Here is a 21,182-nt window from a genome sequence, read left to right on the forward strand (position 1 = left end):
ACTAGGAGGTGCTGCTGGAGCCCACGGGCAGCTCTCATGCAGCTCTTGTGACCCTCTGGGATGGAGGGCAGTGCAGGGTGCTGGGAGAGAGGGAGAGCAGTGCCATGCGGGAGTTCACCCCATTCTCCTTTAGCCATCTCCCATCAACCTCTCAAATCCTCCCCACAGATCCTGCACCTCTGGGGCCTTCTGAGGGCAGAAGATGCCACTTTGGTCTGTGATTATTTTATCCAAATCACCAGGTTCATACTGAAGCAGCTTATAAGTACCCAGGACAAACCTTGGAGTGTTTGAATGAAGAAATATATTTAAAAAAAAAAAAAAAAAAGGCAAGTAAAGAAACAGTTACAGCATTTGCTGCTTCCTTGATATTTTAATTCAATTCTGTGAAAAGAGCCTAAACGTTTCCTGCTTGAACATCTCAGCTTGTGGCCTGGGCACTCACTGGTCCCTGCTCCTCAGCCTCTCCCTTTCTGTAGGAGCCCAGCTTTGGGTTTGATTGGCGCCAAGCTAGGAGTCTCTCTCCAGTCCCCCTGAAATCACTGCAGTGGGGTCCAACCAGCCCCAGCAGCTTCCATTCCCTGGACCAGGGGCTTTGCTGAGCTGCCAACCCACACACAGGGACATGCCCCAGACAGGCAGGAATACAGGCTCTGAGGCAGTTTAATGCCAAGCTCATTTGTGGGTTTTATTCCTTCTTGCCCATGTTGCCCCTCCCTTTCTGTACTCTGAAAATATAAACCAACATCACAACACTACATTGGGCTCTGAAAGTCATCAGTCAAAGGCATGTAAAATATGTATTTGTAACAGGAACACAAATTCATCATCTTTGTACAAGTAAATACTTCCTATTTTGAGTTCCATGACAAAGTGTCTATCAAGACATATTATGTAAAATGGACAAGTTAAATTCAATTTGGCCTGAGTTAACATCAGCATTAGAAACTTAGCTTCTGCGTTTCCAAGCTTTTTGAAATTTCTAATCCATAATTTCGCTGGTGGGATCAGGTTGAAGAGATTGCTTTTGATACCTGGGGTCCCCACGCTTCATGCAGGACATTTTCTAAAGTGTGTAGTGCACCAGTGCTTGACACTCCCAAACAGTGGCACTCATCAGTGTTCAGCACAGAAATGCGGTCGCTAGATATTCACAAAAGGCAGCTGTGTCTCATTTGTGCAGGTCACCTCCTGACCTTCCCAGGTGTTTCAGTGCTCAGCACAGGCATTTGGATGTCAGCAGCACAGCTCATGCCACTGAAGGAGGGGACATGTGGATGGCAATGATCTGCAGTTCCCATGGGAAAGCAGCAACTGGCTTCCCTGACCAGGGAGCTGGGAAACCCAGCACTCCCAGACCTACTTACCCCAGGGGTGTGGGTTTGGAGTCGTTTCTCCTGTCGTTGTTTCCAACCCTCTTTGTGCTAGTGGGGGGGTTGCTTTCTCACCTCTGGCAAGTTGAGTGGAGGTTTATGCAGCATGTCCTGCTTCTCTGGGAATAACAGAAACAGCTTTCTGTAATCATAAAGGAATGCATTCACCTGGAGATTGTTAGCTCAGACCCCTTGGTGAAAGTGTGCTCGTTGAAATACATCTCAACTCTTTAATAGAAAAGGTAGAAATTCCTCTGCTATTCATCTCCAGTGTTTATATAACAAACTGCTGAGCTCCAAGCGCTGATCTCAAACAAATACTTATTCAAGACTCAAGATTTAACCACTACTTTTGAAAGCATAGTTGTTATTTTCCTTGGTGTTTTTTTAGAGAGGCAGAGAGAAGTGGGGTGTCTTTTCCAGGCCATACTTGTCGTCACTGTGGGTTGTGCTCCAACAGGGCTCATCATGTGCCCAGCCGGGACCAGGGCTGTGCTGATGTACCCCTCCTCAGTCCCTGCGGCCCCCTGATCCACCCCAGCATGGGGGATCGCTTCTCATCAGGCAGGCCAGCCCTTGCCCAAAGCCAAGAGAGTGTCCAGAGGAGTCTTGCCCTGATGGGAAATTTTGCTCCTGATGCTGATTTCAGAGCAGAGGTGGGAATGAGGTGGGGACTGGGACCTGCTCAGAAGTGAAGAGGCTTCAGCATGGTGGATGCTCCAACTCATAGTGGGGATTTTGGAAGCATCTTCTGACCTGCAGTTGGTCTCAGCTCTTCCAGCTGGCAGACACTGAGTGGCACCTGAGGATAGTCCCATAAATGTCCAGGGTTTCTGTGTTAGCTCCTGAACCATCCACAGAAGAACCATGTGAAGTTTGGCCTCTGGAGCTCAGTGTGGAGCACTCGCAGCCTGTGATGCTGGCAGTGAGGCAACGGCTGGTTCCCTATGAGCCCATTCCCCTGCAGAGCCTGGAGTACTGTCCCCACTGTGCAGCCAAGCCCCAGCTCCATCACTGCCGGCTGTGGGGCCTGGGGGCTGCCACTGGCACCCTCCCTCCAAGCACCCTCTCAAAGCACAGGGCAGCAGAGCAGCTGAGATTCATTAGGCCTTAAATCGTACTGGAGCGCAAACAGGAGCACAGTGTGTTTGTTTTTGAACAGGGCACATGTCACAGGAAATGCCAGTGGCCCTAGTGCTCGGAATAATAAATGTGCAAACAGCAATTAACAGTTGCGTCTTCTGCGTACATGCAAAGGACATAATTAGCCTGTTCCATCTGTTAATTATACCTGCCATGGCTCAGATATTCATATCCCAGCCAGAACTCAAAGGAGGAAGGTGAGCTTGTGCAAGCAAAGCTCCTCTCATCCAAACATTAGATCCCATGAGCCTTATCTCCCCTCTCTTGGGTGTTGCTCAAAGCAGGAGGGCAGCAGCTCCCATCTGCTGCTCCAGCCCTCACTGGGGCTCTCCCTAGTGGCATTTCTCCACTTTGGGAGGCCCCAGCAATACCTTCTGACTGGAAATACCTGCAGAGCCCTTTGCAAGCGTTTTCCAGAGACAACTTCCCTCAAAGCCTATCCACGGTGGCTTTGAACAGAGCTGTGCTGCAGCAGGGGGTCTGGGTCAGACCTTGGGCTGGTAGTGGGGACTGATGAGGCTGAGCCCGGCTCAGACAGAGCACGGGCATTACACAGTGCTCTGGCAGTGCCTGGAGCTGGCACTCCCCCATGTGAGTTTTTAGCTGCAAGGAGATGGAGGATGGATGTGGCCATCTTGCCACACACCAGCTGTGGGTGAGGGTGGAGGCAGCGCTGGGGGAAGGGGCTGGAGACAGTGCCAAGGAGCCAAGCATGAGGGATGCTGCTTGGGGGCCATCGGTCCAACTCCCACCCCTGCCAGCTCTACCATTAAGAGTAACTCCACATTCCAATGGGGAGGGCAAAGACCGAGCCCTGGCTCAGAGCCCCATTCCTGTGTGCTAATTTCAAACAGACTTGCAGGATGTGCTCCCATGGATCTAAGCAAGCAGCAGAATCTTAACTATCAGAGCTCCTTGCTGGCTGATAAAATATGGATAAAGGAGCCATCACTTCAGAGCAGCAGGAAGAAAAATAATTGCCAAGGTTGGCTCTCATTTGAATATTGTTAAAACCCTTGTAGCGTGGCGATGGCTGCTGTGGGTTCATTCTGCTTCTGGGAATAATTTTTCCAGACAAGATTTCACTCGGCACAGAGCAGTGGTAACAAGGGGTGCCTGCTAATTGCCCCAGCAGCCCCAAGTGGTCTGCCTTCTCTAGCCAGGTCCCCTCCACCCTGGTGCAGGGGAACCTCGGGTGTCACAGCCCCATGCACCAGCTGGGATGCAGCCCCAGCATGGGGCAGCAGCAGGAAATAGTGTGAGCCGTGGATGAATGAGCCACAGAGAGAGGGGCCGAGTTTTGGTATATTTGGTTTGGTTTGAACAGGCTTTTTTGGGTGGGTTTTTTTGGTTGTTTTTTTCCCCCTGAGCTGGTGCAGAGGCTGACAAGGACAGTAAAGTGACACTGACTAATTGAATTCTGAACTAGCAGGAGCAATGCAAATATCTGACAAATTGATTTAAATGCGTTCACGTACAATAAAGCTGAGATCTAAAAGGTCAGCTAGAAAATGGAAAGGGTCCCTGGAGTGCTAACAGGAGGAAGCTGACTTTAATACACATTCATCACATTTTATCATCTAATTAGTTCACACAATGCCAGACTGATAGACAGAGGCCTAAACAAAAGTATCGATTGATTATTAGCCACATATCTATCATATTGCCTGGAGCTGGCTGTCAGCGCGGGCTGGCAACTCCTTCCCAGTGCATCAGCAGAGGGGGGCACTTGATAAATAGTTTTTCTATAGCAGAATTTAGACTCTGGAAAGTGTTTTACACCGACACTGAATGATAAAGATCCCTGCAAAAGCTCTCTAGCAAAACCACCATCAAAACCCAGCCAGTCTTGCCTGCATCGAGAATATTTATGAGCGTGTGGGCAGCCAGCCCTGCTCGGTGAGGAGTGTCCAGCTCCAGCATTGCTCAGCACCTACTCTGTGGCGCTGGTACGCTGCTCCTGCCCCCTCTAATTGCCCACGGTGCCAATAAACCCCCGGGACACTCGAGCTCCTTTCACATGCTGGTCCAGAGACAGTGCTTCATCTTTCCTGGCTGGGAGCCTCCCTGCAGAGCCCCACAGGAGAGAGGGCAGGTCCGGGGGCAGCCTGGCATCCCCAGGTGCTGCGGGGCTGAGCCCAACGTGCGTTTGCTGTGCTGGTGGCAGAGCCCCAACTCTGCTCGCCCGGCCCCTCAGCTGCACTCCTTGGGACTGTATTTACTACCGATTTGTAAGACGGCAAACTTGTAATGTAATTCCATCAGGAGCGGGGCGGGGTTCCAGGGTGGCCGGGACCGGTCCCTGTCAGCCGGGCGGGAGCTCTGGCAGCGCCGGCAGCCACCGGCCCGTTAATAACCCGCACTGGGGCTCAAAGCAAGGCGAGAGGATAACTACCGGCAGCGGCTCCACGCTGCTCACTCCATCCGCCACTCACAGCTGGTAGTGGAGCCAGCCTGAAGCAAGTGCCACAGCCCGGAAGCCTCTCTGGAGGAGTCAGGGGACCCTCCGAAAACATCGCACAGAGCACAGGCAAACCAAGGATGTGAACCGAGTCTGCAGAGTCACGCTCCAGTCCTGCCGCACACCTACACCTGTGTTTATTTGCATTATTTTTGTCAGAACATATGGGATGGGACCTCACTAAAGTGGCTTGTTTCCCTTTTCCTTTTCCTCAGGCTTTATTAATTTGTATTTGGGATTATCTAATTATTTGGGCTTTAAATTTCTACAGTTAGAAAAAAGAGATTTGACTATGGCCTGATTCAGAAGAATTAGCTTCTGCAAAGACTGGCATGTTCAACAACTGCCAAAATAGCATCAGACTTGCAAAGAAAATGTCTTCACTTTTTATTGTTAAAAAGTGAGTGGAGTTAATAATGTGAATGGGGCATTGAATCTGCGCACAGACTGTGCTGGATCCAGTTGTAATTAGACTAAGATCAGACCCCAGAAGCAAAGCAGTTCTCAGTCTGAAAGTTCAGCCGGAGTGGGGTGCAGGTTGGAGCCCTGCGGGGAGCCCTGGCCAGACCTGGCTCACCTGCGGGGCAGCCCTGCAGCACAGCGCCCACGTCTCACTCCCGAGGCAGCCCCAATGCTGGGAAAACCTTCCCTCGGAGACCTCCTCTGCAGCAATGCAAGGCTGGCCAGGGAGCATCCCACAAAGGCTTTGGCTCTGCGCAGTGCTCTGCCCACACCCCTGCCCGCAGGCCGGACTCCCGTTTTCCAGCGGTGGAAGGAGCCCATTCCTGGCAGCCTTCCAGCAGTGCTGGAGCAGCAGCATGCATCAGCCTGCACCAGCTTCATCTCCCACCAGCATTTCACCATCATTCTCAGTGGCTCTAGGAAGGGAGCAGAAGGTCCTGGGCACAGTGTGATGAGCAGGCTTGTGCACAAGGCTGGCTCTGCAGCCTGGTGTGGCTCTGACCTGGAGAATGCTTCCTACGTTCCGGTGTTTAGCCTGACCTTCATTATTTCTCTGAACAGACTACCACAGCTAATTTATTTTGAACTAAGCTAGAAATAAAAGGATAATCAGGTTATCCCAAATGACAGCTGCAACATCTGTATTTTCTGGTACACTGGCACATTTGTTTTATAGAATATTGTAATGAGGCTGAAAAACTTGTCAATGGTATTTCTTTTGTCCCTTCCTCAAAGGAGCAATACTTGGCTCTCCAAAAGAATATAAATTGGTGCCAAATGTGGGAAACAGGGTTTTTCGGCAATATCTGTTATTTTTTCCTGAATTTGTGCAGAAGCCCTCTCCCTGCAGCAGCGAGCACACGTGGCCCAGCCCTTCCCTGGCTGGTGGGCAGCATCTGGAGCTGCCTTCTGGAACCTTCACATACCCAACAAGTTGAGTTTCGAGCCAGAGCCCCTCACTGAGCTGCCCCCAGGCCAGAGCTCATCACTTGCTGGCCCGGTCACTTGGGGGTCTCATGCCCAGGCCCCCCCAGTGGAGCAGTGGATGTCAGTGCCACAGCCACCCTGCTGGCTCCAGCACTGGGCACACATTGCACCACCAAGCCTGTTAGTTTAACTGCAGGAAAACTGATAGATCTGTGCAATTGGGGTAAGAGCCACTCTGCCACCCACACGCTGTCCCCTGCTCAGCCCTGCCTTCGCCCATGTTGGTGCATGAGTGCCCCCCAGCTGTCCTGGAGGCCTCTGCAGGACCCCCTTCTGTCAGCCTGGCCACATGGATCATTTCTCTGCACACACAACTCCCCTGTGGCATCTTCTGAGGCCACCCAGGGCTACCCCATCACCCTGACAGGCATGAGCAGGGCCCCTGGCCCCTGTGCTGGCCCCTGTGCCCGGGGTTCTGGGTGCAGGACCTGGCCCCCAGCCAGGGTCTCTGTGCAGGTGCTGGAGCAGCTCCCAGCAAGCAAAGCTACACAACAATTGCAGATTTTCTATTTGTGCTCTTTTTTGCTTTCAGCTCTTTAGCTCTGCTTATTCTGCAGGGATTATGTGCTACTCACTGCTGGCCTATTGCTTCAGTATTTTAATTCCTTTTTTAGCTATAAACCCATTTTCCACACTCTTTCAAGGAAAGCAGCAGCCACCACCGATTGCTGCTACTGGATTGAGGCCAAAGGCAGGGCAGCATCTTCTCATCTCCAGGGCCGGAGCTGTGCAGGGGCCCTGGCACCAGGAGGTGCTGGCTTTGCCGACTGTGACAGCACAGACTTCCTGAAGCCTTGATGAAACTTGGGGCAGCTCTTGTAACAGATTTTACTTTCTCAGGCATGTTACTTTTATCCCAATCAGTGGCTGTGGCTCCCTGTGTGCCTGGCTGTGGTTGTGCCAAAGGGGACACTGCCAGTACAGCAGGACCAAATGGGGTTCTGGCTTGGGTGACAATCCATAATTCCCTAATTTTCATTTAAATCGAGCTTTGTGCTGCCTTGATGAGGGAATGTATTAAAGCCAGAATGGCTGATGGTTTTTAAATAAATTCCAAGATGAATTCCACACATATCCTTCATTAATGTGGAAGGTAGAGATAGAGGCTGGGGTGAGCTGAAGCAGAAAGTATACTGTAAATTGAGGCTTGGCACCGAATATAAATGGCAAAGGTTGCTGACTGCCAATAACAGTAAATCAGGCCTGAGCGGCACAGTGATAAGCAGTGAGATGGATTGCCTTCTGCCCCGGGCAGGAGCGTGGCTGGGCGCCGGGCGGGCCAAGGGGACAGTCCTGGCTGTGTTGGCAGCGCTGTGGGCACACAGTCTGCTGGCCCTAGGGGACACACGGTGCCGCACACTGGCTCCCCAGCTGGCCACGGTGTCAAGGTGGGGTTGCCCAGCCACAGCCTCACCTCGAGCTCAGCGACAGCCTGTCTGGGGCAGAAACCAGGCAGTGAGCGCAGTGAGACAGTGAGCTCCGAGCCTGCTGGCACGGGAGGGCAGACCCAAAGGGTCTGTGGGCACCAGGGCATGAGCCCAGCCCAGGGCACTGCCAGCTGCTGCCAGCTGTGGTCCCACACAGGGCTCTCCGTGCCAGCAAGATGCTGCTTTGTGACAAACACTACCTTGGTGCCTTGGCAGGAATTTTAAGAGTCTCTCCTGAGGACACACCATGTGCCATGTGCACAGGGATGAGTACCCTGTGCCTCTCCCCTGGGAAGGTGCAGGGGTTAAGGAGTTTCTGAGGCTTTTGCTCTCCCAGACAGCCTGGGTAGGGAAAGATGATTGTATTGGCAGCAGAAGAGGAGAGGGGAGAGGGTAGAGAAGGAAAATTACCACAGAAAGACAACTCTGAGAATTGAAAAGACAGATCAGAATGTTTTTATAATGAAAAAGGAACCTGTGCAAAATTGTTTTTGGATTAATTTGCAGTTAACCGAACTTACTAAATTGAAATTATTTTTCAGAGGGCCACATGAGAGCTCGGCTAGAGAGCAGGGAGGTGTCAAACCTGCATTGCTGGCAAAGTTGGGTGTCAGGTCCACCCAAGCAGGGAAAGCAAGAGGGAAGTTGTCTGCCCAGCCCTTGCTCAGCCACTCTCCTGGGGGCTTTTGGGGGATAACAGTAGTCTCAGAGTGGGGTACTCCAGTAGAACCTTGTGGTAAATTACCTGTGGGGCACCTCCTATCCATCCCTGCACACAGGAATGCTGTGCCACTGGACCCTGTGTTATCAGACCCTGTGCTGCTGTGCTCAGCCTGGTGCCAGGCTTCTCCCGTTCCAGTGGCAGAGTGAGCTGCCTAAGCACAGTGAGGATGCCTCAGGTAATCGCCTGCTCAGGATCACCCAGCGCAGTTCTGCAGCCCCAGGAAAAGCCCGGACTGATGGCAGCAAGGTGGGACAGCAGCTCTCGACAGCCAGGACTGAGGATCTGAACTGGCTCCAAGTTCCTCCTGGAAACCCAGCTGGAGTGGGGTGCTGCCAGCGATGCTGGGCTGCAGCATTTGCTCCTCAAAGGCAGAGCAGCTCCAAGGTCACACACACAGAATCTTCAGGACTTAGCGCGGGCACAAATCCCAGGTCTGAGACTCAGGAACAAGTCCTGGTTTTGTAAAAGCATTCCCCAAATCATCCCTGTCAGCGCACTCTTCCCAGGCTGGGTTTTGCCGTGACAGCAGCCTGATTCCTCTGACCTGGAGGATTATTCCAGATTTATGCTGGGATGTGAGAAAACCAAGGACTGATCAGGCCTGATGGGAACAACAGAAGGCAAATCCCAGCTGTCTTCCTAACATGTCCCTAATAATTAAAACCTTTTAACATAATAATTTTGCAAACAGATTTATCACAAATGGGTCTGACAGCCAGTCTGCTCCTGCAAATCAATCCTCCCATCCCCAGCTGGGAGGAATCCACAATACAGGGCTTTTGTGATGGCCAGTCCCAGTCCCCTTGGCTTGCTAGCACCTCTCCCAAAGAAGGAGAAGTCAAACAGTCTCAGGCACTTCGGATCCTTGGGGCAGGAATAGCACTGGTCTCCCCAGGATTTAGGTGGGCAACTTTCAACTTGCAGGAGGTTTTCCAGGAAACTATGAGCACTCACTGAAACTCCATGGCCATACCATTGCCTCAGGTCCTTGAGGATCAATTTCCACGTGGATTACTCCAGCTGTGCTCTTGGCAAGGTGATGTGATTTTCTTCTGTGTAAACAGCCATAACTTCAGAATTACTCAGGAAAGACAAGAGACCTCAAGAGACGTGTAAATGACCAACTGTCTCATTAATCAGACACAAATGCAAGCCCAGAAAAGGCTCTGGTCGGTGAGCTGGAAAATGCTTAAATTCATTTATTGAGACAGCAGGAATAGTGGATCCCTGCCCAGGACTAGGAGGTCCAAGAGCTGGGATGTGGTCATGCTGGCAAGTGGGTCTGGAGTGATGCTGGCCTGGGCGCCCATGTCCTGCACTTGAGTTTGCTCCTGCCTCACCCTGAGCCAAGCTCAGCCCTTTCACCACTAGGAATCAGAGCCCAGCAGCATCCTGGGAGCTGGGCCCCACATTTCCCACAGAGCTGCTCTGTTTGGGATTGTGGCACTGTCTGCCTTGATCAGCGGGAGCACAGGCACGGAGGAGCTGGGATGTGTCTGCATCACTGAGAGCTATAGCAAGGCTGTGCCATCCATCCTCCCAGGTTGCCATGCCAACGAAGAGGAGACAAGAACCAATGTAATTTGCAGAATCACCCTCTTGACACAAAATCCAAGCAGCTTGTGAGAAGTAGGGTGAAAGATGTCAAGGGATCAGGGAGAGACTCTCGGTGCCTCTCTGCATCCAGTGCATGGCTGTGTTCCATTTCCCAGAAAGGATTCTGACACCTCTACTGCAGAGCTGGAAGTCCAGGACCCAGACACCAACCCATGGGAAGGTCACCTGGCAGTGGGAAAGCAGCTGGGAGCCCATGGGAAATCTCAGCACAATGTACCTCAGCACGTGGTGCTATGATGACCTGGTTGGGTCACTGACCGAATGCTTGGAACTGCCTCAGGAACTTCAGTCTCCTTCCCCATTGCAAGGAGAGAGGGGAGAGAAATGGTGGAAATTGCAAAGCCCTTTATGCTCTTCATCCTCTTATTTGTCATGTTTGAAGCCAGCTGGGACTATGGATGATGAAGGCTCAGCGTCATTCCTCTCTGACCATCTTCTGCCTGAACTTGCAGCCCAAGGAGGTTCTTTCCCTGGAGAGATATCCGAAGGGCTGGAAGTGACTGCCTGTGCTGAAGGTCTTGCTCAACAGCTGATCACATCCATGAAGTCCAATCCATCATGTCCAGTCATCCCTGGAGCCCTCCAGGTTTGTCTTTCTGAGGGCATATCCTATTTGTATCCTACAGAATGACACTGGAAACACTGGAGCTCCATGTGTGCTGCCAGGAGCGGAGCTTGACCAGTGTTGTTCCACAGGCCAAACAGCCTGTGCAGTGGGGAACAGGGCATGGGGTTACCTGTGCCATTTCCTTGTGCCCAGGGCAGGTGTCCCCCAATCAGGGAGGTCACAGAGGTAAAAAAGAAAAAAATTTATTTCTTCAAACATCCTGTGGTGATGCTTCATCTTCCTCTGCAGTGGCCTTAGCTCCTCATTTTCTTTCCACCTCTGGGCAGTCGGCACCCTCCACACCGTGCTCCAGCCTGGGTCACACTCACTGCAGAGACCCTGTCACTGCCATGTGTGCTGTGTGCCTGGCTGGGTTCTGCTCCTGCCTGGGGTCCTTCCTTGCTGCTGTGATGGATGTGGCAAACAAGTCATGGGGCCTCAGTGTCCTGAGCAGCTGCACAACATTTAATTCCATGTTCCTGCTTCAGCCTCTGATTTGAAATCTGAAGAAATACAGATTGTTTTTGGAAGGGGTTTTGGGGTTTTCATGGCTGTCTGGAGCACCTGGGTTTACAGGATCAGGCCAGAGCATCTCAGCACTGGGCCGCTATCATCGCCAATCAATATCCCAAATTACCTCTTCACACCAAAGGTGCTGTGCTAATTTTCATGGATCCCCTGTATTTCATGCCCTTGGTGTCCTGTCATGCACTGGTAGTTTTAGCCCACAAGCTGGAGTGCAATATGCTTATGAGTAATAGCATCTTATTGGAGTGTAAAGATGTTCCTATTTCGCTGATTTATCCTGCACTTAAACTAATTCAGAATTCACTTACTTCAGAAGTACTGGAAGCAAAATGCTCTCTGTAAATAGCCTCGCTTTTCTAAACTGATATCACTGAATGGGAAGATGGAATAACTCGCACTATCTATTTTCCCTCAGAGGGAGCATCTCTGTATTATTTTGACTGTTTTCCATAACGAGAGCTGCAGCTGATTCTTCTCTAAGAAAGGCTCATGGTCTGGGAAGGACTACTTGACCTTTATGGTGGAGTCTTTAGAAACTCCGCTCAGGTGAAGCTGAAGTTTGTTTCAGCAGTATCAGGCATCCACTCTGCTTCCAGCCCCCTGCACGGTGGGTTCTGAGTCTCACAGTGCCTGACTGCAAGCCCCAGCCCTCTTACTTTGTCATCATGAGGCTTTTACCTTCTCCTTTCCTTAAACATTCCCCAAACTCTCTCAAGTTCATGGGCTATCACTTCTCACATCGTGGAAGAAAACTGGCACCTGGCCAGGAGAGGTTGCATTGCTCAGCTGCCACAGAAAGTGGCACAGCTGGAAAGGGGCAAACAAGGAAGCAGCAGGGGATGTGCCCAGCACAGTGCTGGCCATTCATGGGGCAGGGACAAGGAGAGCAGGTGGGAAAGGGCCCAATGATCCCTGCACAGGTATTTCCACCTCCATCACAGCGTACTTCCCCTGCCATGTCCTGAACTCTGGGCAGGACACTGCTGCCTTTCCTTCTGGATCACTGCTCCAGTTTGAAGCCAGTCCAGGAGCTCCCCAAAATCCATGCAGAGGGTTGGAGAAGTCCTGGGAGCTGAGTGCCACAGCAAGGACAAACCTGGCCCATGCTGGCCAACCTGCTAGAGTTGTTGGAAGAGGGACCAGAGGCATGGAGGGGTGATGAGGGCTGGCGGGGCTGCTATCTGGTCCTGCTGCCACAGCCCTGGGGGTGGCCAGCTGCCAGCGAGGCCAAGCCCTGGTGTTCCCAGCCAGTGGATACCGAGGAAGAGGAAGGTACAGAGAAGCATAGCATGGCAGGAGGGGCAAATGCAGCCTGGCTGTGGCCCTGACAGGCCTGAGAGGAGGTGGTATGAGGACACGGGGGCTATTCCCTGGGATCTGTGGGCTGGAACTGCAAGTAAGACCCTGGCCTGACATGCACTGACACCAGCTTGCCCAGTCAGTCCCTTGGCATACAGCAAGGGTTTTCTGCTCCCAAATGAAGCCAAATGTTTTTTACATTAGTCAGTTCTATCTGGAACTCACTCCTGCAGCTGGACTGGATCACAACCTGAATACATTTGCTGTATTCTCACAGCAGGGGATAAGCTCAGGTTGCAGGATTCATCAGAGAGGACTACATGTGGCAAACACCCATTTTGTTTCCTGGTCCTTCTCATCATCCCTCAATGTTCTGCCTTCCAGAGCAGGACTGCTCCATCTCTGGCAGCTAAGGGATGGGAAATATCATCTCCAGAGAATGCTTCCAGACTCAATCCCAAGTGAAATAATTCAAAATCCTGAAAGAAAGAGTCCCTCAGGAGCCAAGAGAGCAGAGCCCTGCCAAGGAGGTGGCATGGGTGTTTCTGAAGAATAAATCTTAGTGGTAGCACACTGGGTACCTTGTTACCAGGCAGAGTGATAAATTAGGCAGCTCACGGAAGAGCTACAGAAATTATGAGGTAGGTAGAGGATCTATCTAATAAGTAGGGATTACATTACTGAAATCGGCAGGGCTTGGCTGAGTGGCAGGTGAGGAGGGAGGAGGAACCATACAGAGAAGGGGAGGGATGAGAGAGAACAGATGATTTACAGGGACTCACGCTGAGCGTTGCTGCTTCCAGCAAAGGGCAGCAGTGACTGTCTTGGCTCCATGGCCCAAGAAGGCCATGTGAGGGAGAAGGAAAGGGAGAAGAAAATCACCTTGGCTGGTGCTCAGGGGGAGCTGAATCCCCTTCAATACATGGCTGCAGAGAATGGACTGCCCATTCCCTCTCTGAAAGCTACGACAGTGCATGACGAGCACCTCAGAGCATGGTGTGAGCCAGCTGCCCGAGGTGGAGCTGGGAGGCTGCACGCCTGCAATGGCATCTGGCCATAGACAGTCATCGCTGGCCTGTGAGGAAGCACAGGGGGTGTCCTGCATCAGGGGATGGACTGTGCAGGGTTGCAGCATGTGCGCCAGCTCCTTAGGCAGCCACGCTGCCCAGCCGGGGAGCCCTCCTGGCGTGGCCCATGCAGATGGTGAAGGGCATTTTAGAAAGCACAGAATATGTTGGTGAAACATTTCTAATCCAGCCTCCTGATACAAATGTGGCAGCAGGCCATGCAGCAGATGAGCTGTGTCCAAGGCCCTGGGCTCTGCACTGTTTGTTAAGTATGTCCCACTTCTTCCCATTTCAGGATTTCCCCCAGTGCTGCAGGGAATCTTCCAGCACCGAGTGAGCAGGGCACTAACAGTGGGAGTCACAGGGATCAGGTGGCACAGTAGGGAGGCCAGGTGGTCTCCTGGCTGTCCTGTTACACATTTGTCCTTGGCTGACTGGCTACATGGTGTCCTGATGTCTCTGCAGCCAGCATTGTGCAGTCCATGGCAGCAGCAGGACATGGCCCTGCTCAAGTTAGAGCTGCCCTGGAGGCAGCCCTGGCTGTGAAGCTGAAGCCACACAGTTGGGGCTGGTCTCTGCATGATGCAGCCTCTGCAGCCTCTGCCACCCTCTGCCAGCCTTTGTCAGCCTTTGCCAGCCTCTGCCAGTCTCTGCCAGCCTCTACTCCCATCAGTCAGTCTTTGTCAGCCTCTGCTACCTCTGCCAGCTTCCATCAGCCTCTGCAGCCTATGCCAGCTTCCACCAGCCTCCAGCCCTGGGTGTCATGCCCTCATCAGGGCCGGGATCAGATATTGTGACTTCTGAAACTGGGATCAAAGTAACTCCGTGACCATAGGTGACCTCTGCCTCCCTCTCTGCCTCAGTTTCCCTCTCTGCAGCCAAGTGATGATATAGTCCGATACTTGCAAATCTGAGGCAGCTTCTCTGTGGCTGCTGTCTTCCCCTTTCTGACCATCATCACTGCTTAGCCCAGGGTGGAGACAGCCAACTAACACTGTGTTCAGCACGGCTTTGTCATGTCATCCTGTTGTGCAATCAGTGAAGGGCTGCCTGTGCAAGCCCTGGTCCTCATTCTGTAAGAACCGAGATTAGAGTGGGAGATTAGCTCCTGATCCTGTGCAGATAGAGCCACTCACCCATTTACACCGATGAGTACATGACAGATGGGGCGGGCCCTGCAATGCCCTTCCTACGGGGAGAGCAGCCAGTCCCATGCTTACTAAGATCGAGGGCATGTGGGAGGGAACTGGGGGCTTGGACCTGAGCTTGCAGAGAGGGAGGAGGCTGCTCGGGAGGTCTGACCTTGAGCCGCAGCCCCCCTGAGCAGGACACTGCTCGGGCTGAGCCCTGTGCAACCCTGCTGCCAGGGCCGAGTCCCTGGCGGTGCTGGCTGCCCCAGGCTGGGCTCAGTGTGAGCAGGGTGACACAGCCTGTGTTTTTCCATCTGCATCTCCCCAAGGAGAGACAAGGCTGGCTCTCTGCAGCACCAGAGGGATCTGGGCGGGCAGTGGGTTGATTGTAGGAAAAGTCAGGGGGAGGAGGGAGAGCCCCAGAACTGCAAGGGGAGGTTTAGAGGGAACAGATCTGTAATTCAGGTGTTCAACAATGGAAGGAAAATTCCTGGTTTCAATCTTTTCTTGGCTTTCCTAAGGGCTTGTTTGTCCCAACAGTGACAGCAGAAACTAAAGATCCTGAAGCTCCTGCATCCCCCCTGTTTGCCATAGCTACTCTGATTGCTGGTAATGGGAGCCAGGGGCCTTTAGCACCTTTGAATGTTCTAAGGCAGACTTCAGGAGCTGGTGGGACCTTGAGAGACCATCTGTGCCACCTGTGAGTGCCCCTTTTTTCCTCTCTTGCCTCTGCTAGCACACACCTCTCAGGCTGACTGGCTTTCCCTCTGGCTCCACTTTCAGGACTCTACACTGCATAAATCATGTTCTACAGTGTATTTGTGGCACATGCATTTTTCTAAGTCCAAGAGCTGTTCCTTTTTTTATAGCAACTGTGAACAGCGTATCAGTGAAACAGTGGGTTTGGTGCCTGAGCAGCTTGCCCAGTGATGTCTTCTTCCACCGTTGGTAATTGTAGGTCAAGGAAATGAATGTAGGTTCCCAGACTGTGCAGTTTGGATCACAGGAGCTACTACTAACAACCATCAGAATTACCAATGATTCTAAACCTGAAGCTGTTTCCATGAATAGGAAAATGCTTTGACAGAGTGGAACGCCACTGCAAAACATCTTGAGTGTCTTCTTTGACTGGAGTTTAAATGTCATTGCAGTTTTACTGTCTTTTTGCTATTCAGTATATATTTACAAACTTTACTCATTCCCTGAAGGAAGTAGAGCACTGTGTGCATTAATCCACATCTTTTCAAGGTGTTTCATTGCTTCTGTTGACAAGTAAATAATGAGGAGGAATTATGGGAGGTTAACCTCTGAAGTTTCCTGAAAAATATATTCCTAGTGTTTGTAAACGTCAGGAAACTGAGGTGATAATCTCTAAAAATTAGTCCTTAGCAGAAGCAATAATTGGGATATTGGCATGCAGAGATTCTCAGGCCAGAGACTCTCCTGTAGGGACCACATCCTGCCTCACAGCTGGGCCCAGCAGGACCAGTTCTTTACAAAGAATTCCAGTTGCAGTGTTTCCAAGAGAAGTGTCCTGCAATATTCCTTCACAAATTATTACAAAAGGAAATTACTGTCCTTGTTAAAATACACCCATTTCATTGCACTCAAATGAGTCTAATTCCAGCTTCTCTTCAACAGATCTTATTAAGCCTTTGATAGATTAGAGAGCCCTTTCCTGTTAGAGGGCTCCTGCTCTGTTCGGTGCTTGTGAATGACAACAGGAGCATGGAACTAGAAGGGACAGCTTGGGCCATCAAATCCCATTTCCCTGCAATTGCTGGCAACGATGTTATAAAGTCCATTTCAAACTCAATCTTAAAACTAATTGCATGCCTTGCCCCTACGCTCCTCTCAGGAATCTGTTCCAGAACAACATTTCTCCCACTGTTAGAAACCACCTGATTTCCAGCCAAAAGTTATTTGTGCCAACTCATACCTCTTTGTTTTTGTGCCAGCACAGACTATTATCTGAGGCCATTTTCCTCCTTTCTTGGTGCTCATCTGCTCACGTGTTTAGAGAGCAGAGACATGCTCTCCAGCTCCCCTCTCACTTGGCCAAATATGCCCAGGTCCCCTCAGATGGGCTCTGCAGTCTGAGGACTCCTCAGAGTCCAATTCTGTCCCTGCTCCTCTCTCAGTTTCTGTTCCTGGAGCAAAGGTGTGAGAATACTGGAGTAGATGACCCCATGTCTAAGCAGCGAATGCGCTGGCACTCAGTCATCTCTGCCTTGGAGTGGAGTTCTGTTTCCCCTCATGAGCCAGGCCACCAGCCTTTGCACAGCACCAGCTGGGGCAGCAACACCTCTGAAGGGGCTTCCCAGTCTATTATGTGTGAAACATGGCTCTAACTGGAGCCTGGTCATTAGCATGTGCAGTCAGACCCTGGCAGCTGGTGCAGGGAAGGGCTCTCAGCTGCCTACCATGACTTAATGTCACATGTCTCCATAACCAAGATTCTGGGACAAATCTCAGCACTGCTCTCCCTGTGGAGATGAGAGCATCACAGGCATATCACCCAGGTGGGGCAGCCACAAGTCACTCCAAGTGATGGGAACTTAGAAAAAACTGCATGCAAGGGGTGGCTGCTCCATGTTGCCCACAACAGAGTTCCTTCCCCTTTGTCAAAACCAACTGATCTTGATCCCTGCCAAAATGTAGGGCATGAACTAGGTGATGCACCGACCAACCTACCCAGGAAATTCCCAGTTGGCCTTGCTAGACTGGTCACTGCTGCCTGCCTTGGAAGTGCTCCCATTGCTAATTGATGTGCCTTGGAGGGGCAAGTATGCAGGGTAAATACAGAAGCCTTTAAGAACAGAACTGTCAAATAAAGTGTTACACTCCATCAGCTCCTATTGCATCCATGGCTGAACAGCACTAGCCAGCACTGGATAACACTCAGATCTGCTCATGGATGCGTTTGACATCCGTGCAGGAGAAATACACACTCTGTGATGAATCAGGAGCCGGAGCCCAGCAGCAGGCATTTAATGCTGAACCATTTGTTTTAGAGGGCTTTACATTCCGGTTATAAAATTTCCTCTGGGCTGGAAGCTGGTGCCCAAGAAGAAATTGTCTCTCTGTTCGGTATGGCTTGCTGTAAATCCTGTTAGTCTCCTGTGCAGCACGTCACGGGAGCCGGAGCCACAGGGATGTCAAGCTGGGGCATTCTGCTAAGTGCTGCAGTTTGGGTGTGTGCTCAGTGTCAGAAAGACCAAAGCACTGTGACTTCATTAAATAGAGTCTAGTTTGAGGTTTATCTTATATTTTTAGAACTGAAAACTATTTGGGTTTTGGCTTGGGTTGGATTGGGGTTTTTTGATACCAGGAAACTCGAGAGCAGGCTTGTGGCTGCCAACAGGCTCTCAGTGGGTTCTCCAGTTTGGAATAAATGTATCTCCATGTATGAGAAGGATTCACCTCTCTCAAGGTAAATCCATACATACCAGAACAATTATATGAGAGGCCATGTCTATATGCTAAGCAGAGCAGCCAAGCAAACCTGCTCTGCCCAGGTCTTCCTGAGAGTGTCTGTCTGTCCCCAGTCCTGCAGTGTGATCCACACTGCACCTACTGGGATTCTCATTTGAGGTTCAAGCCTAATTTCCAAATTTGCAGCAGACTTCCTGGGGGCTAGGGCTGTCCAGGATAGGAACCATGCTCCTCCCGGTGAGCTCTTCAGCACCTGAGGGGATGCCCAAGGCCAAGTGCTGCTGCCCGGGGGTGCAGCTGTGCTTCTTCTCCAGCGCTGGGGTGGGACACTGTGAGAGGCAGCACTGTGAGCAGGGGGGGACGTGAGGCTTCGCTTCTGTCAGCTCGAGTTAGTCCCCGAACATTCACATTACTGTAATGCAGTTGAAAAGGAATCCACAAGTTACAGGAAATGATTTACAGGACACAAGACACTGCATTTCAGAGGTCTCATGTGTGCCATAAAAAATATATTATGAAGGAATAATCTCCATTGGAACTGGAACTGCACAGGGAGAACACATGTCCAGCTGAGAGCAGCATTGAGCTTTTGTTCATTATGGGAAACGTTGGTGCTTTTCCTCTTTTTTTTATGAATACATTTCTCAGCAATGGGTAACTACCTAATATTGGCACTTAATTTTTGTTTCCAAATGTTGCTTTTGCAATGAGACCAAGTGTAGCTGGGACTCCAAAGGCACGTTGCTCTGGTGGAGGTGGCAGTCCTGAGGGATTTAGGTCAGGCGAAGAGTAAAGTCAGGGCTCTGAATTTTAGGAAAGCAAACTGCCAACTCTTCAAGGAATTAGTCAGTGTGACCCCTGGGAAACTGCCCTCAGGGAGAAGGAGCAGAGCAGAGCTGGCAGGTCTTTAAGGACACTTTCCATAGAGCACAAGAGCTCATGATCTCCAGAGACAAGAAATCGGGCAAGGAAGGCAGAAGTCTGACATGGCTGAGGTGGGACCTGCTGGTCAAAATCAAGGGGAGGATGGAAATGCACAGGCAGTGGAAACAGGGAGAGGTATAATGGGAAAAGTATAGGGAAACTGCCCGGTTGTGTAGAGGTGGAAGCAGGAAGGCCAATGCTGGAGCTGAGCTTGGCAAGGGACATACAGAATAACAAGAAGGGCTTCTACAGGTATGTCAGTTGAAAAGGGAGGTCAAAGAAAGCAGTGACTGGATAAGGGGGAATGGCTTTGCACTTACAGAGGACAAGGTTAGATTGGATATTGGGAAGAAATTCTTCCCTGTGAGGGTGGTGAGGCCCTGGCACAGGTTGCCCAGAGAAGCTGTGGCTGCCCCTGGATCCCTGAAGCGTCCAAGGCCAGGCTGGACGGGGCTTGGAGCAACGTGGGATGGTGGAAGCCCATGGCAAGGGCTGGACTCTGTGACCTTGAAGAATCGCTTACAATTCAAAACATTCCATGATTCCATGTTCCCTATGCAAGAGCAAGGTTTGGAATGGGCTTCCCCTGTAAAACGTGGGCAATCCCTGGGCTTCCCCTGTAAAACCTAGGCCACGGCTCATCAGCTGGGGGAGCACGAGGAAGCTCCACCAGCTCTCTCCCATCCAGCCTCAGCCAGAACACCTCTGTGTGATGGAATGCACAATCCAGCAGTTTCCCAGAGTGGTGAGTGGAGAAGTGTCACTGCCTCCAAATACTTGTCCTGCTCACAAGCAGGATGAGGTACACAGCATTCACAGATGCACAGGGCTGGAGACAGTCTGCATTTTCCAAGTGCTGGCTCAGAAGTGCAGCTGTGGCCCTCGCATGTATGAACACGTAGCTGCTCTGCAGCTTTTGCCACTGGGGTCAGGTGCTGGCTCTTTCTGTGATCTGCAGCCCTCAGGTAGTGCTGGTAGTGCAGGTGCACAAGGTTAGATTGCTGCTCATTCACCTGTGAGGGTTTTAGCAAATAGCCATGTTCCTCCACTCATCACTGTACATGGCACTGCCCGCACTGTTCTGCTGTGGGGCAGGATGCCAAGAGCTGTAACATGCCCCGATATCCTAGGGCAACACCCATGATGGAGAGACTCCTGGAGACCCCAGACGAGGTATAGGAGAAAGCTGAGAGACAATAATGCATTTCTTCCCCTCACAAAATCCATCCTAAAGCCAAAGCTGAGAACTGGAGGTGGGAAGTGACAAAACGTGGAGCTGGAAAGAGGTGATGGCTGCTCCAGAATACTGTGAGGAGGGAAGCTGTCAGCCTCAGCCTGCTCCACCAAGGCTAGGGACAGAGTTCCTGGAAGAGCATCGTGCGAGGGTGTAATTGGCCTCATCTACTAGTGCAGCTCCTGGCACCTAAACCATGAACCCTCTACGCTCCAAATTAAGTTCCTGCCTGCCCCTGCCCACGGTCTGCCACCTCTCCTCAGGATCCCAGGAAGAAGGCAGGCTACCCTAAGAAACTGTCCTCTCTGTCCCAGATCCCTGTAGGGCCAGAACCAAGGGACCTGGGCCCTGCTGCATGGGGCTGTCCCAGAGGACCTGTCTCTTAGCAGCTGGAGGCTCTGGACAGGAGCCATGGGCTGGGGACAGAATAGACCTTGGGGGAGGTGGAGGGGAGAAGGCCAGAACAAGGGGCCAAGGAGCTGTGGCGCAGTGATTTTTGCAGGGGAAAAGGAGGAGGATTTGTAGCCTACAGCTGGCACTGCCCCTGTTTCTGAGGCCCTGCGTCCTCCCTGTGCCGTGGGTGCTGACACGGGTGGATGTGGCACGGAGGGTGGGTCTGGGCAGCAGGTGGGGCAGGCGGGGTGTGGGGCAGCGGAGGGCTGTCCCCGGCGAGCCGGGTTGGCCAGCGGGACTGCGGCAGCCGGGCCTGCCCGGGCCGGGGGTCTCCGGGCTCCCGCGCCGCCTCCCGCCGCTGTCCGCGGTGC

Source organism: Corvus kubaryi, unplaced genomic scaffold, assembly GCF_017639235.1.
Source record: "Corvus kubaryi isolate FWS band 111438036 unplaced genomic scaffold, C.kubaryi_AGA036_p1.0 37387, whole genome shotgun sequence".
Classification (NCBI taxonomy): domain Eukaryota; kingdom Metazoa; phylum Chordata; class Aves; order Passeriformes; family Corvidae; genus Corvus; species Corvus kubaryi.